Source organism: Anneissia japonica, unplaced genomic scaffold (assembly GCF_011630105.1).
Source record: "Anneissia japonica isolate Jap-2015-1 unplaced genomic scaffold, ASM1163010v1 scaffold1884_len437306_cov177, whole genome shotgun sequence".
Lineage (NCBI taxonomy): Eukaryota > Metazoa > Echinodermata > Crinoidea > Comatulida > Comatulidae > Anneissia > Anneissia japonica.
The window spans coordinates 227,620-240,391 of NW_022753199.1; the positions used below are offsets into that span (position 1 = coordinate 227,620).

The following is a 12,772-nucleotide window of genomic DNA, read 5'->3' on the forward strand; positions in this document are numbered from 1 at the left end:
AACTACACCAGTGGAGAACCTCTGAGCATTGGTGTATACACCGTAGGATATGCAGCAACAGATTGTAATGGGAATGTTGGTTACTGTCAATTTACTGTTGAAGTTAAAGGTACAGTGAACAATTTAAATACCTTAAAATTATTTAAGTTACTTTATCATGAAGGTGTTTGATTGCGCACTGTTATATTCACTGCAATTGAAAATAATAATAACAATAATTAATAAATACACATTCAAAATACGAGGTATTTGATTTGACATACATACTATATAGTATTCGTCTTTTTAGCACGTTGTTGCCTGAATCTGAGTCAATTGAATGATTTACCCTTTATTCCAGTTCCAAAGCGGCAACCAATGTTGTACGTCCATGACTGGTGGCTTTATATGTTAAAATAAACAGTAGGAATGTGGTATAGTGACGCATATGTGCAGCATCGGTCATTTGGTAGTGACACCAACATAAGATGGACGAGATAATTAAGGGTCTTCGTTTTATAGATACCCTATATGGGTGTCTACAAAACGAAGACCGAATACCCGAAAAACGAAGACCCACATTTTTTTTCTACCAATCGTGGTAAAATAATGAAATATGTACTTGGCAACTGTTTTATGATGATTTTGAAATACTTTCAATAAGGTAATTGAGAAATAATTGGAGGTCTTCGTTTTTCCATTCGTTATCCATTCAGTAAAAAATGATATATTTTTATTCAAAAAATGATGTTTTTTCTGGCAATACCGCATCCACGTGTTTAAATTACCCACAACATTTATTCTTGATTATTGTTTGGACAACTATTGACTATCAAAATATGGAAGATGGTGGATATGTGTGCACCACTTTTGAAGCTACAGATAGGTTTCTGAGGCATACGTTAAAAAAATATATATTTTGAGAAAAACCCCTTTTTGTAAATAATGGTATCTTCCAAACTGAATTTTTTACACAATTTTTTTTTGCGATAAATAAAAGTTAATACCTGGTTATTTACATGGATGATCACAAAAATATATATAGTGCATGTTCTTTTTGTTAAATAAGGTCTGAAAATCAGTGTTTTTTCACTTTTGACAAAAACGATATGTCCAAAAAATGACAAAAACGATAACATTTAGATAATGGGTCGTTGCCATGACAACGAAAGCTAAAAAATTAAACAAATGTCATATATATGATTTTTATCCAAGTATCTATTCATGGTAAAAATTTGAGAGAAATCCATTTTTTTACATCTGCCACCAAATCTTTGATTTTTATGGACAACCATTCTTAACTTTTTTGACTTAAGACATTTGCTAAACTGAGATTGATAAACCCCGGCTCCCAAGTAAAATTTTTGAGCCATTAACATTTGCACAGGTATCTAGACGTCCACGCGTAAATCTTTTCAAATGTTTAATATTACACTTAAAAAAAAAAACTAACTAGAGCATATTTTAGGCCATTTTGAGCATTTAAAAACATTTCAACCCGCACCGCTCGCGATTCCTGAAGGTCAAAGTTCGGCGGATTGCCAAACTCGTCCTCAGTGACGAGTTCAAATCTAGTTTTTCTTATTCTTCTTTCTTTCTCCCCTTTTTTGTTCGCAAGATATCTGTTCGTATGGATATTAATATGTTATTTATGCTAATAGTTATTAATATCAACTAAAAGTTATTAAATTTCATTGTGTTATACCTTAAAAATAAGTTAAAATTAATTAGCTACTGTTTAATTGAAACGTTAGCAGTAATTCGTATGTTTTTATGCCTTTCGGTACCCACAACACTACCGCCGACAACGTCAGTAACAGCTGAGGGTATGTAGTTAATGTCGTATTATGCTATATGTTTAATGTTATTGATAATAACTAAATGTTTTTGATTACATTATTATATTGCTTTGAAATGTGTTATAATACATGAGTTAGAGTCTAATATTTACATATGCAGTAAATCCCAATGTTTACACTTCTCAGCACCTACAACACTATCGACCACTACATCGGTGACAACTGAGGGTACGTTCTTAACTCATTATTATGTTATAAATGCTAAAAGTTATCAATAACAACTAATAATTTCGATTTTCATTGATTTATACCTTTTAGTTATGTTATAAGAAATTAGCTGCTGTTTAATTTTTCTATAAGCAGTGAATCACATTTGTTTATACCTTTCAGTACCTACGACTCTACCGCAGACAACGTCAGTGACAACTGAGGGTACGTTATTAACTTATAAATGTGCTTATTATGCTAAAACTCATTAATAATAACTAAATGTTTTGAACTTCGTTGTTATATGCTTTGAAATATTTTACAATAAATTAGTTACTATTTATAATTTACATACATACTAAGTAATTTTTAAAAATATTTCTCAGCACTACCGCCGACAACGTCAGTGGCAGCTGAGGTTGCGTACTTAATGTTGTAAATGCTTAAGTTTATTAATAATAACTAATGTTTTTGATTACATTATTATATTGCTATGAAATGTGTTATAGTACATGAGCTACTGTTTAATATTTTCATATGCATTAAATCCCATTATTTACACTTCTCAGAACCTACAACACTACCGCCCACTACATCAGTGACAACTGAGGATACATAATTAATTCATTAATACATTATATTTGTTAAAATTTATCAATAATAAATAACCGTTTCGAACTTTATTGCTATATCTCTCAAATATTATGTGAAGATAAATTATTTCAGTACTGTTTAATATTTAAGTATGCAGTAAATCACATTTTTATACTTCTCAGTACCTTCAACACTACAGCCCACTACATCAGTGACAACTGAGGGTACGTTGTTAACTCTTTATTATGTTATATATGATAAATGTTATAAAAATAGAAAAAATTACTAATTTCATGGTTTTATGCCTTTTAAGTATGGTATGTCATAATTTAGCAACAGATTAATATTCACATATGAAAGTAAATAACATTTGTATTATTCTAAGAACCTACAACAACAGCACTGCGACAACGTCTTTAAGAAGATAGGATACCTTCTTTAACTTATTAATATGTTATTTATGCTAAAAGTTATCAATGTCAACTAAAAGGTATTAAATTTTATTGTTTCATACCTGAAAAATAGGTTAAAATAAATTAGCTACTGTTTAATCTATATATAATATTAGCAGTAATTCGCATGTTTTTTTTGCCTTTCAGTACCTACAACACTTCCGCCAACAACGATAGTAACAACTGAGGGTACGTACTTAATGTTATATATGCATAAAGTCATTAATAATAAATGAATGTTTTTAATTACATTATTATATTGCTTTGAAATGTGTTATAATACATGCGCTACAATCTAATATTTACATATGCAGTAAATACCATTGATTATACTTGTCAGTACCTAGAACACTATCGCCCACTACATCAGTAAAAAACTCATTATTATGTTTAATTTATTCTAAAAGTGAATTCTTCAACATCCCAAGTATTTTATGTACTCGACATAAACGTAGTGGGTGTGTACTATGCTACTATGAATTGTATCAATAATGCTCCCTCTATTGTTTACAACTTGGGTTGTACAATGCACCAAACTGCAAGTGTTACGTTAAGATATACTCACAAAGCAATTTGGTGATTAGTTATTTAAACCCATTAGTGGCATTCGTATACTGACAAGAACACACTGCGGCCAAATGCCATGAAGTGTCCTTTAAAAAGGAATAACTGAAATTAGTTGGTTTATCTGGGTAAGTACCCTATTTTCATATTACTGCTGATTTGTGAATTTTAGGGCTATGTGTTAATACACTACAAAAATGCAAAAATTTCCACACTTTCTGTTTGATGTAAAAAGTAAAATTTTATTGTTTTTACCTGAAAAATAGGTTAAAATAAATTACCTACTGTTTAATCTATATATAATATTAGCAGTAATTCGCATGTTTTTATGCCTTTCAGTACCTACAACATTTCCGCCGACAACGATAGTAACAACTGAGGGTACGTACTTAATGTTATATATGCATAAAGTCATTAATAATAAATGAATGCTTTTGATTACATTATTATATTGCTTTGAAATGTGTTATAATACATGCGCTACAATCTAATATTTACATATGCAGTAAATACTATTGATTATACTTGTCAGTACCTAGAACACTATCGCCCACTACATCAATGAAAACTCATTATTATGTTATATATTATAAAATTTATCAATAAAAAACTAAAAATTTCGATTTTCATTGAATTATACCTTTGAATTATGTTATAAGAAATAGCTACTGTTTAATTTTTTCTATAAGCAGTGAATCACATTTTGTTTTTACCTTTCAGTACATACGACACTACCGCCAACAACGTCAGTGACAACTGAGTGTACGTTATGAAATCATAAATATGTTTAAATTATTCTAAAAGTGATTAATAATAACTGAATGTTTTGAATTTCATTGTTATATACTTTGAAATGTTTTGCAATAAATTAGTTACTGTTTAATTATTATTTATATACGTACTAAATAAATTTCATTTTATATATTTCAGTACCTACCACACTACCTTCGACAACGTCATTAACAACTGAGGGTACGTACTTATGCTTAAGGTTATTAATAATAACTAAATTTTTGGATTAAATTAATATATTGCTATGAAATTTGGTATAATACATGAGCTACTGTTTAATATTTTCATATACATTAAATCCCATTATTTACACTTCTCAGCACCTACAACACTACCACACACTACATCAGTGACAACTGAACGTACGTTCTTAACTTATTAATATGTTATATATGCTAAAAAATATCAATAACAATTTAAAATTTCAATTTTCATTTATTTACACCTTTGACTTATTTTGTAAGAAATTAGCTGCTGTTTATTTTTTTTATAAACAGTGAATTACCTTGTTTATACCTTTCAGTACCTACGACACTACCGCCGACAACGTCAATGACAACTAAAGGTACGTTATTAAATCATAAATATGTTTATATTATGCTAAAATTTATTAATAATATTTAAATGTTTTGAGAGTCATTCTTATGTACTTTGAAATGTGTTATAAGAAATTATTTACTGTTTATTAATTACATAAGTATTAAATAATTTTTATTCTATACAACCTAGAACTTACAACACTACTGTCGACAACGTCAGTGATAACTGAGGATACATAATTAATTCTATTTGTTAATAGTTATCAATAATAACTAACCGTTTCGAACTTCATTGTTTTATATCTTTCAAGTATGTAAAGATAATTTAGATACTGTTTAATATTTACTTATGCAGTAAACCACATTTTTATACTTCTCAGTTCCTACAACACTACTGCCCACTACATCAGTGACAACTGATTTGTTAATAGTTATCAATAATAACTAAACGTTTCGAACTTCATTGTTTTATATCTTTCAAGTATGTAAAGATAATTTAGATACTGTTTAATATTTACTTATGCAGTAAACCACATTTTTATACTTCTCAGTTCCTACAACACTACTGCCCACTACATCAGTGACAACTGAGGGTACGTTTTTAATCACTATTATGTTATATATGATAAATGCTTTTAAAAATACCAAAACTTACCAAAAAATACCACAATTTTGTAAGAAATTAGCTGCTGTTTATTTATTTTTTTATAAACAGTGAATTACCTTGTTTATACCTTTCAGTACCTACGACACTACCGCCGACAACGTCAATGACAACTAAAGGTACGTTATTAAATCATAAATATGTTTATATTATGCTAAAATTTATTAATAATATTTAAATGTTTTGAAAGTCATTCTTATGTACTTTGAAATGTGTTATAAGAAATTATTTACTGTTTATTAATTACATAAGTATTAAATAATTTTTATTCTATACAACCTGGAACTTATAACACTACTGTCGACAACTGTCAACAACGTCAGTGATAACTGAGGATACATAATTAATTCTATTTGTTAATGTCGACAACGTCAGTGATAACTGAGGATACATAATTAATTCTATTTGTTAATAGTTATCAATAATAACTAAACGTTTCGAACTTTATTGTTTTATATCTTTCAAGTATGTAAAGATAATTTAGATACTGTTTAATATTTACTTATGCAGTAAACCACATTTTTATACTTCTCAGTTCCTACAACACTACTGCCCACTACATCAGTGACAACTGAGGGTACGTTTTTAATCACTATTATGTTATATATGATAAATGCTTTTAAAAATACCAAAACGTTACTAATTTCATTATTTTATGCCTTTTAAATATGTTATAATTTATCAACAGTTTAATATTCACATAAAGCAGTAAGTAACATTTGTACAATTATAAAAACCTACAACAACAAAACTGCGACCACATCTCTATGAAGATAGGCTACGCTCTTAAACTTTTCAATATGTTATTTATGCTAAAATTTATCATCAATATTAAGTATTAAGTTTTTAATTTTCATTTTGTTATACCTGAAAGTTAAGTTAAAATTAATTAGCTACTGTTTAATCGAAACATTAGCAGTAATTCGCATGTTTTTATGCCTTTCAGTACCCACAACACTACCACAGACAACGTCAGTAACAACTGAGATTATGTAGTTAATGTTGTATATGCTATATGATTAAAGTTATTAATAATAACTAAATGTTTTTGATTACATTATTATATTGCTTTGAAATGTGTTATAATACATGAGTTAGAGTCTAATATTTACATATGCAGTAAATCACAATGTTTACACTTCTCGGCACCTACAACACTATCGCCCACTACATCAGTGACAACTGAGGGTACGTGCTTAACTCATTATTGTGTTATATATGGAATAGTCACGGTAAGATTTTAAAGGTGACCCGTCATGCGTGACGTCAGCTACGCGCAATTTTGCGTTTTTACATTATCGATCATATCAGCCTAACCAATTGCCCTTTCGAAATCGTATTAAGTGAGCATTAACTTCGGGTTAATGTTGAATGTACAGTACCAAAATTTTAAAATGCTTGAAATCACTTTTTGACAACTTTAGAGCACGTTTCAGGCCATTTTGAGCATTTAAAAGTTTTTTGAAATTTTCCACTACGGGCGCGCATTTTTACGCGTGCAGCACGTACGGAAGCTAGACATTACGTTTTTTCACATAGTCTGAGTTCCTGACATTGTTTTCACAAATTTCCATTCTTTTCGGTCATCTTATGGCCAATAGCAATGTCGTACGTGCGCATCAAACATAGGTATCTTTGCGCGAATTTGTGCCGATATACAGTGAAAATATGCTAAAATCAGGCCTATTGTTAGTCAGTTATATCTCCTTAGGATGAAAGGTGACCCCCAATTTTTATTACATTTTCTGAAAGCACATAGTTGTAAATATGATTTTATAGATCATAATGGCTGATCGGACATCATATTACCATCTGAATTTTTAAAGAAAGTGAATTTTAGCTATGACGTCATTTTTGAAAATTCTCATTTGAGCGTATCTCGCTTATCCTTGATCGGTCGTCTTCCAACTTTGATTATGTTATAGCTGAGACAATTATCTTTCATATATGACTTCGTTTTACATTTTGATGAAGTCAGTATTTTCAGAAAAATTGTTTTTTCTGAACCCCCACATCTTTCTTTTCTGAAAACGTTGATGAGCCCATATCATCTTAACCATTCGTCATTTCTGAATCATAAGTGAGCATAATCTTCAGGTAAAGGTTGAATGTCATGTACCTTAATTTTCTGTTCGCGCTTTTTAGTGTGCGTGCGTCAAAAATTATATATGCTTAAAACCATGAATATTTTTAATCAGTTATAGCTCCTTAGGATGAAAGGTAACCCCCAATTTTTATTACATATTCTGAAAGCACATGAGATGTAGATATGATTTTATAGATTATAATGGGCTGATTGGACATTGTGACGTCATCATATTGCCATTTGAATTAGGAAAAACTGGATTTTTATTTATGACGTCATTATTGTTATACTCGTTTGAACGTATCTCGCTTATTCTTGATTGATCGTCAATTTCTTGTGCCATTACCACAAATACGTTGTGACGTGCGTGTACGGTAAAATTTGGAAATTCTCAATATCACGTTTCAGGTCATTTTCAGTATCCCAAAACTTTCTATATTTACTTTTTATTTACGCACCGTACGCTCATTTCCACGCGCACTGCACGTACTGAAGCTGAGAATTACTTTTTGTTACATGTTTTGGGTTCCTGACACTGTATTCATAACAGGCGCGCCACATTTATCAAACTAGAATTCAGCTTAAATTCGTCTTAAGTACATTTTTTGCTTAAGTGAAATTTATTAATATTGCTTAGCTTAAAAATTACTTAAAATTAGAAAGATTGTACGTGGGCACAATCTAAGACGATTTTTAAGCCAAGATTTTGCTAAGGTTGGGTAATAAATCAGCTTAAGATATTTATTAGGAAAATCTTAACTTTTTTGACTTAAGACATTTGCTAAACTGAGATTGATAAACCCCGGCTCACAAGTAAAATTTTTGAGCCATTAACATTTGCACAGGTATCAAGACGTCCACGTATGCACGCGTAAATCTTTTCAAATGTTTAATATTACACTTTAAAAAAAAACTAACTAGAGCATATTTTAGACCATTTTGAGCATTTAAAAATATTTCAACCCGCACCGCTCGCGCTTCCTGAAGGTCAAAGTTCGGCGGATCACCAAACTCGTCCTCAGTGACGAGTTCAAATCTAGATTTTCTTATTCTTCTTTCTTTCTCCCCTTTTTTGTTCGCAAGATATCTGTTCGCAAGGATATTATTAATAAGTTATTTATGCTAATATTTATTAATATCAACTAAAAGTTATTGAATTTCATTGTTTTATACCTACAAAATAGGTTAAAATAAATTAGCTACTGTTTAATCGAAACATTACCAGTAATTTGCATGTTTTTATAACTTCCAGTACCTACATGCTATATGTTTAATGTTATTGATAATATCTAAATATTTTTGATTTCATTATTATATTGCTTTGAAATGTGTTATAATACATGAGCTCCAGTCTAATATATACATATGCAGTAAATCCCATTGTTTACACTTCTCAGCACCTACAACACTATCGACCACTACATCGGTGACAACTGAGGGTACGTTCTTAACTCATTATTATGTTTTAAATGCTAAAAGTTATCAATAACAACTAAAAATTTCGATTTTTTTTTAAAAATTTATACCTTTGAATTATGTTATGCTTTTGAATTACGTTCTTAACTCATTATTATGTTATAAATGCTAAAAGTTATCAATAACAACTAAAAATTTCGATTTTCATTGATTTATACCTTTGAATTATGTTATTGATAATGTCTAAATATTTTTGAATACATTATTATATTGCTTTGAAATTTGTTATAATACATGAGCTCCAGTCTAATATTTACATATGCAGTAAATTCCATTGTTTACACTTCTCAGCACCTACAACACTATCGACCACTACATCGGTGACAACTGAGGGTAGGTTATTAACTTATAAATGTGCTTATTATGCTAAAACTCATTAATAATAACTAAATGTTTTGAATTTCATTGTTATATGCTTTGAAATATTTTACAATAAATTAGTTACTGTTTATAATTTACATACATACTAAGTAATTTTTTAAAATATTTCCCAGCACTACCGCCGACAACGTCAGTGGCAACTGAGGTTGCGTACTTAATGTTGTAAAAATGCTTAAGTTTATTAATAATAACTAAATGTTTTTGATTACATTATTATATTGCTATGAAACTTGTTATAGTACATGAGCTACTGTTTAATAATTTCATATGCATTAAATCCCATTATTTACACTTCTCAACACCTACAACACTACCGCCCACTACATCAGTGGCAACTGAGGATACATAATTAATTCATTAATACATTATATTTGCTAAAAGTTATCAATAATATCTAACCGTTTCGAACTTTATTGCTATATCTCTTTCAAATATGTGAAGATAAATAAGTTCAGTACTGTTTAATATTTACGTATGCAGTAAATCACATTTTATACTTCTCAGTACCTTCAACACTACAGCCCACTACATCAGTGACAACTGAGGGTACGTTGTTAACTCTTTATTATGTTATATATGATAAATGTGATAAAAATAGAAAAAAAAATGCTAATTCCATGGTGTTATGCCTTTTAAGTATGGTATGTTATAATTTAGCAACAGTTTAATATTCACATATGAAAGTAAATAACATTTGTATTATTCTAAGAACCTACAACAACAGCACCGCGACATCTTTAAGAAGATAGGGTACCTTCTTTAACTTATTAATATGTTATTTATGCTAAAAGTTATCAATATCAACTAAAAGTTATTACATTTTATTTTTTTATACCTTAAAAATAGGTTAAAATAAATTAGCTACTGTTTAATCTATATATAATATTAGCAGTAATTCGCATGTTTTTATGCCTTTCAGTACCTACAACACTTCCGCCGACAACGATAGTAACAACTGAGGGTACGTACTTAATGTTATATATGCATAAAGTCATTAATAATAAATGAATGTTTTTGATTACATTATTATATTGCTTTGAAATGTGTTATAATACATGCGCTACAATCTAATATTTACATATTTATGCAGTAAATAACATTGATAATACTTTTCAGTACCTAGACCACTACATCAGTGAAAACTCATTATTATGTTATATATTATAAAAGTTATCAATAAAAACTAAAAATTTCGATTTTCATTGAATTATACCTTGGAATTATGTTATAAGAAATTAGCTACTGTTTAATTTTTTCTATAAGTAGTGAATCACATTTTGTTTTTACCTTTCAGTACCTACGACACTACCGCCGACAACGTCAGTGACAACTGAGTGTACGTTATGAAATCATAAATATGTTTAAATTATTCTAAAAGTGATTAATAATAACTGAATGTTTTGAATTTCATTGTTATAGATTTGAAATGTTTTACAATAAATTAGTTACTGTTTATTAATTATTTATATACGTACTAAATAAATTTCTTTTTATATTCTTCAGTACCTACCACACTACCTTCGACAACGTCATTAACAACTGAGGGTACGTACTTATGCTTAAGGTTATTAATAATAACTACATTTTTTGATTACATTAATTTATTGCTATGAAATGTGGTATAATGCATGAGCTACTGATTAATATTTGCATATACAGTAAATCCCATTATTTACAATTCTCAGCACCTACAACACTACCTCCCACTATATCAGTGACAACTGAGGGTACGTTCTTAATTCAGTATTATGTTATATATGCCAAAATTTAACAATAACAATTAAACATTTCAATTTTTGTTGATTTATTTTTCTATAAGCAGTGAATCACATTTGTTTATCTTTCAGAACCTACGACACTACGAATAACAACTGAGGGTACGTTGTTAAATCATAGATATGTTTATAATATTCTGAAACTTTTTAATGATAACTAAATGTTTTGAGCTTCATTGTTATATACTTTGAAATGTGTTAAAATAAATTAGTTACTGTTTATTAATTACATACGTAGTAAATGATTTTTGTTTTATGTTTCTCAGAACATACAACACTATCGCCGACAACGTTAGTGACAACTGAGGGTACGTAATTAACCCATTAATACGTTATGCTAAAAGTTATCAATAGTAACTGACCATTTCGAACTTCTTTGCTATATACCTTTCAAATATGTTATGATAGATTAGCTACTGTCGTAAACTTGCTTCCTGGGAAGCATTTCATTTTAGGCAATTTTAATTTGCATTTTGACAAACCAACTAAGTCTGATGTTGCACAAGCTGTAACAACTCTTTCATCCCATAACTTTGTTCGAGTTGTTCCTTTTCCTACCCATGAGCTTGGTCGTATTCTTGATCCAATCATTATTCATTCTGAAGAGAAATCAGTCAAAACCATCCAGGACAATAACCACCCGGACGAAAACTACCGGTACTCAAAATGGAATATACCATTGTTAAAGTGGGATAGACAATGTTGGGTGGCCTGTTTTTATCAGCTTTACAATAGGATAGTTTACACTGTGACTTGCTATATTATACGCCTTTAATTCATTCATATGTTTTGACAACATGTATATTAATAATCATTGTAGATTTCAGTAATCACTGTGCTTAGTTTGCCCTTTTAATGATTTCAATACAACAATTAACTTCAAAGCTTTATGGAAATTCAAATGTAAAATTTGTACTGAAGTTTTAATACATTCAATAATGTTTTTATCTTTGTAGTATAGGTATTTCCCTAATATTTTAGTATTTTAAATTTATTTTATTTCTAAAAAGACTTATCCCTACTTCCATTAAAAATTATTTTCAATTAAATACTTCCCTTTAATAACAATACTTTAAATGTAAAAAGTCATCAATTAATGAATGTAGGTTAATAAGATCTTACTATTTTATCTTTTTTTCTAGTTTGATTGAATTGTAGTGAAACCAGTATATTTCTATAACAATCTAATTAAAACAGAATATTTTATTAAACAGATTATTTGAGTTATGTTATAAAAAACTAGCTACTGTTTATATTTACAGTAGATTGATTACTATTATTATATACATGGGGCTCCCTTCTCGGGGAATGGGCGTGCTCGTCCCTCCGTTCGCAGCTGGGGAACTCTATCTGGTACCCACGGGATATTGTCTGCATTGTTTAGCTGTCTGGAGACAGCCGTTCCCATTCGTGGGCAAAAAACATCAGCCTCCTCCTACCGGCCTGGCTCCTACAGAGGAACCA

The 12,772-nt window shown here is 29.5% G+C and overlaps 1 protein-coding gene across 1 annotated transcript in view; it reads left to right on the forward strand.

The window, feature by feature from the left end:
- Positions 1 to 10,484: 10,484 nt before the first annotated feature.
- LOC117122739 overlaps positions 10,485 to 12,772 on the forward strand; it is a 64,094-nt gene continuing 61,806 nt past the window's right edge. Inside the window, exons 1-5 of the mRNA XM_033268436.1 lie at positions 10,485 to 10,494; positions 10,828 to 10,869; positions 11,037 to 11,078; positions 11,381 to 11,410; positions 11,575 to 11,616. The gene's annotated coding sequence lies outside the window, so the exon portion shown is untranslated. The remainder of the gene's footprint in view (positions 10,495 to 10,827; positions 10,870 to 11,036; positions 11,079 to 11,380; positions 11,411 to 11,574; positions 11,617 to 12,772) is intronic.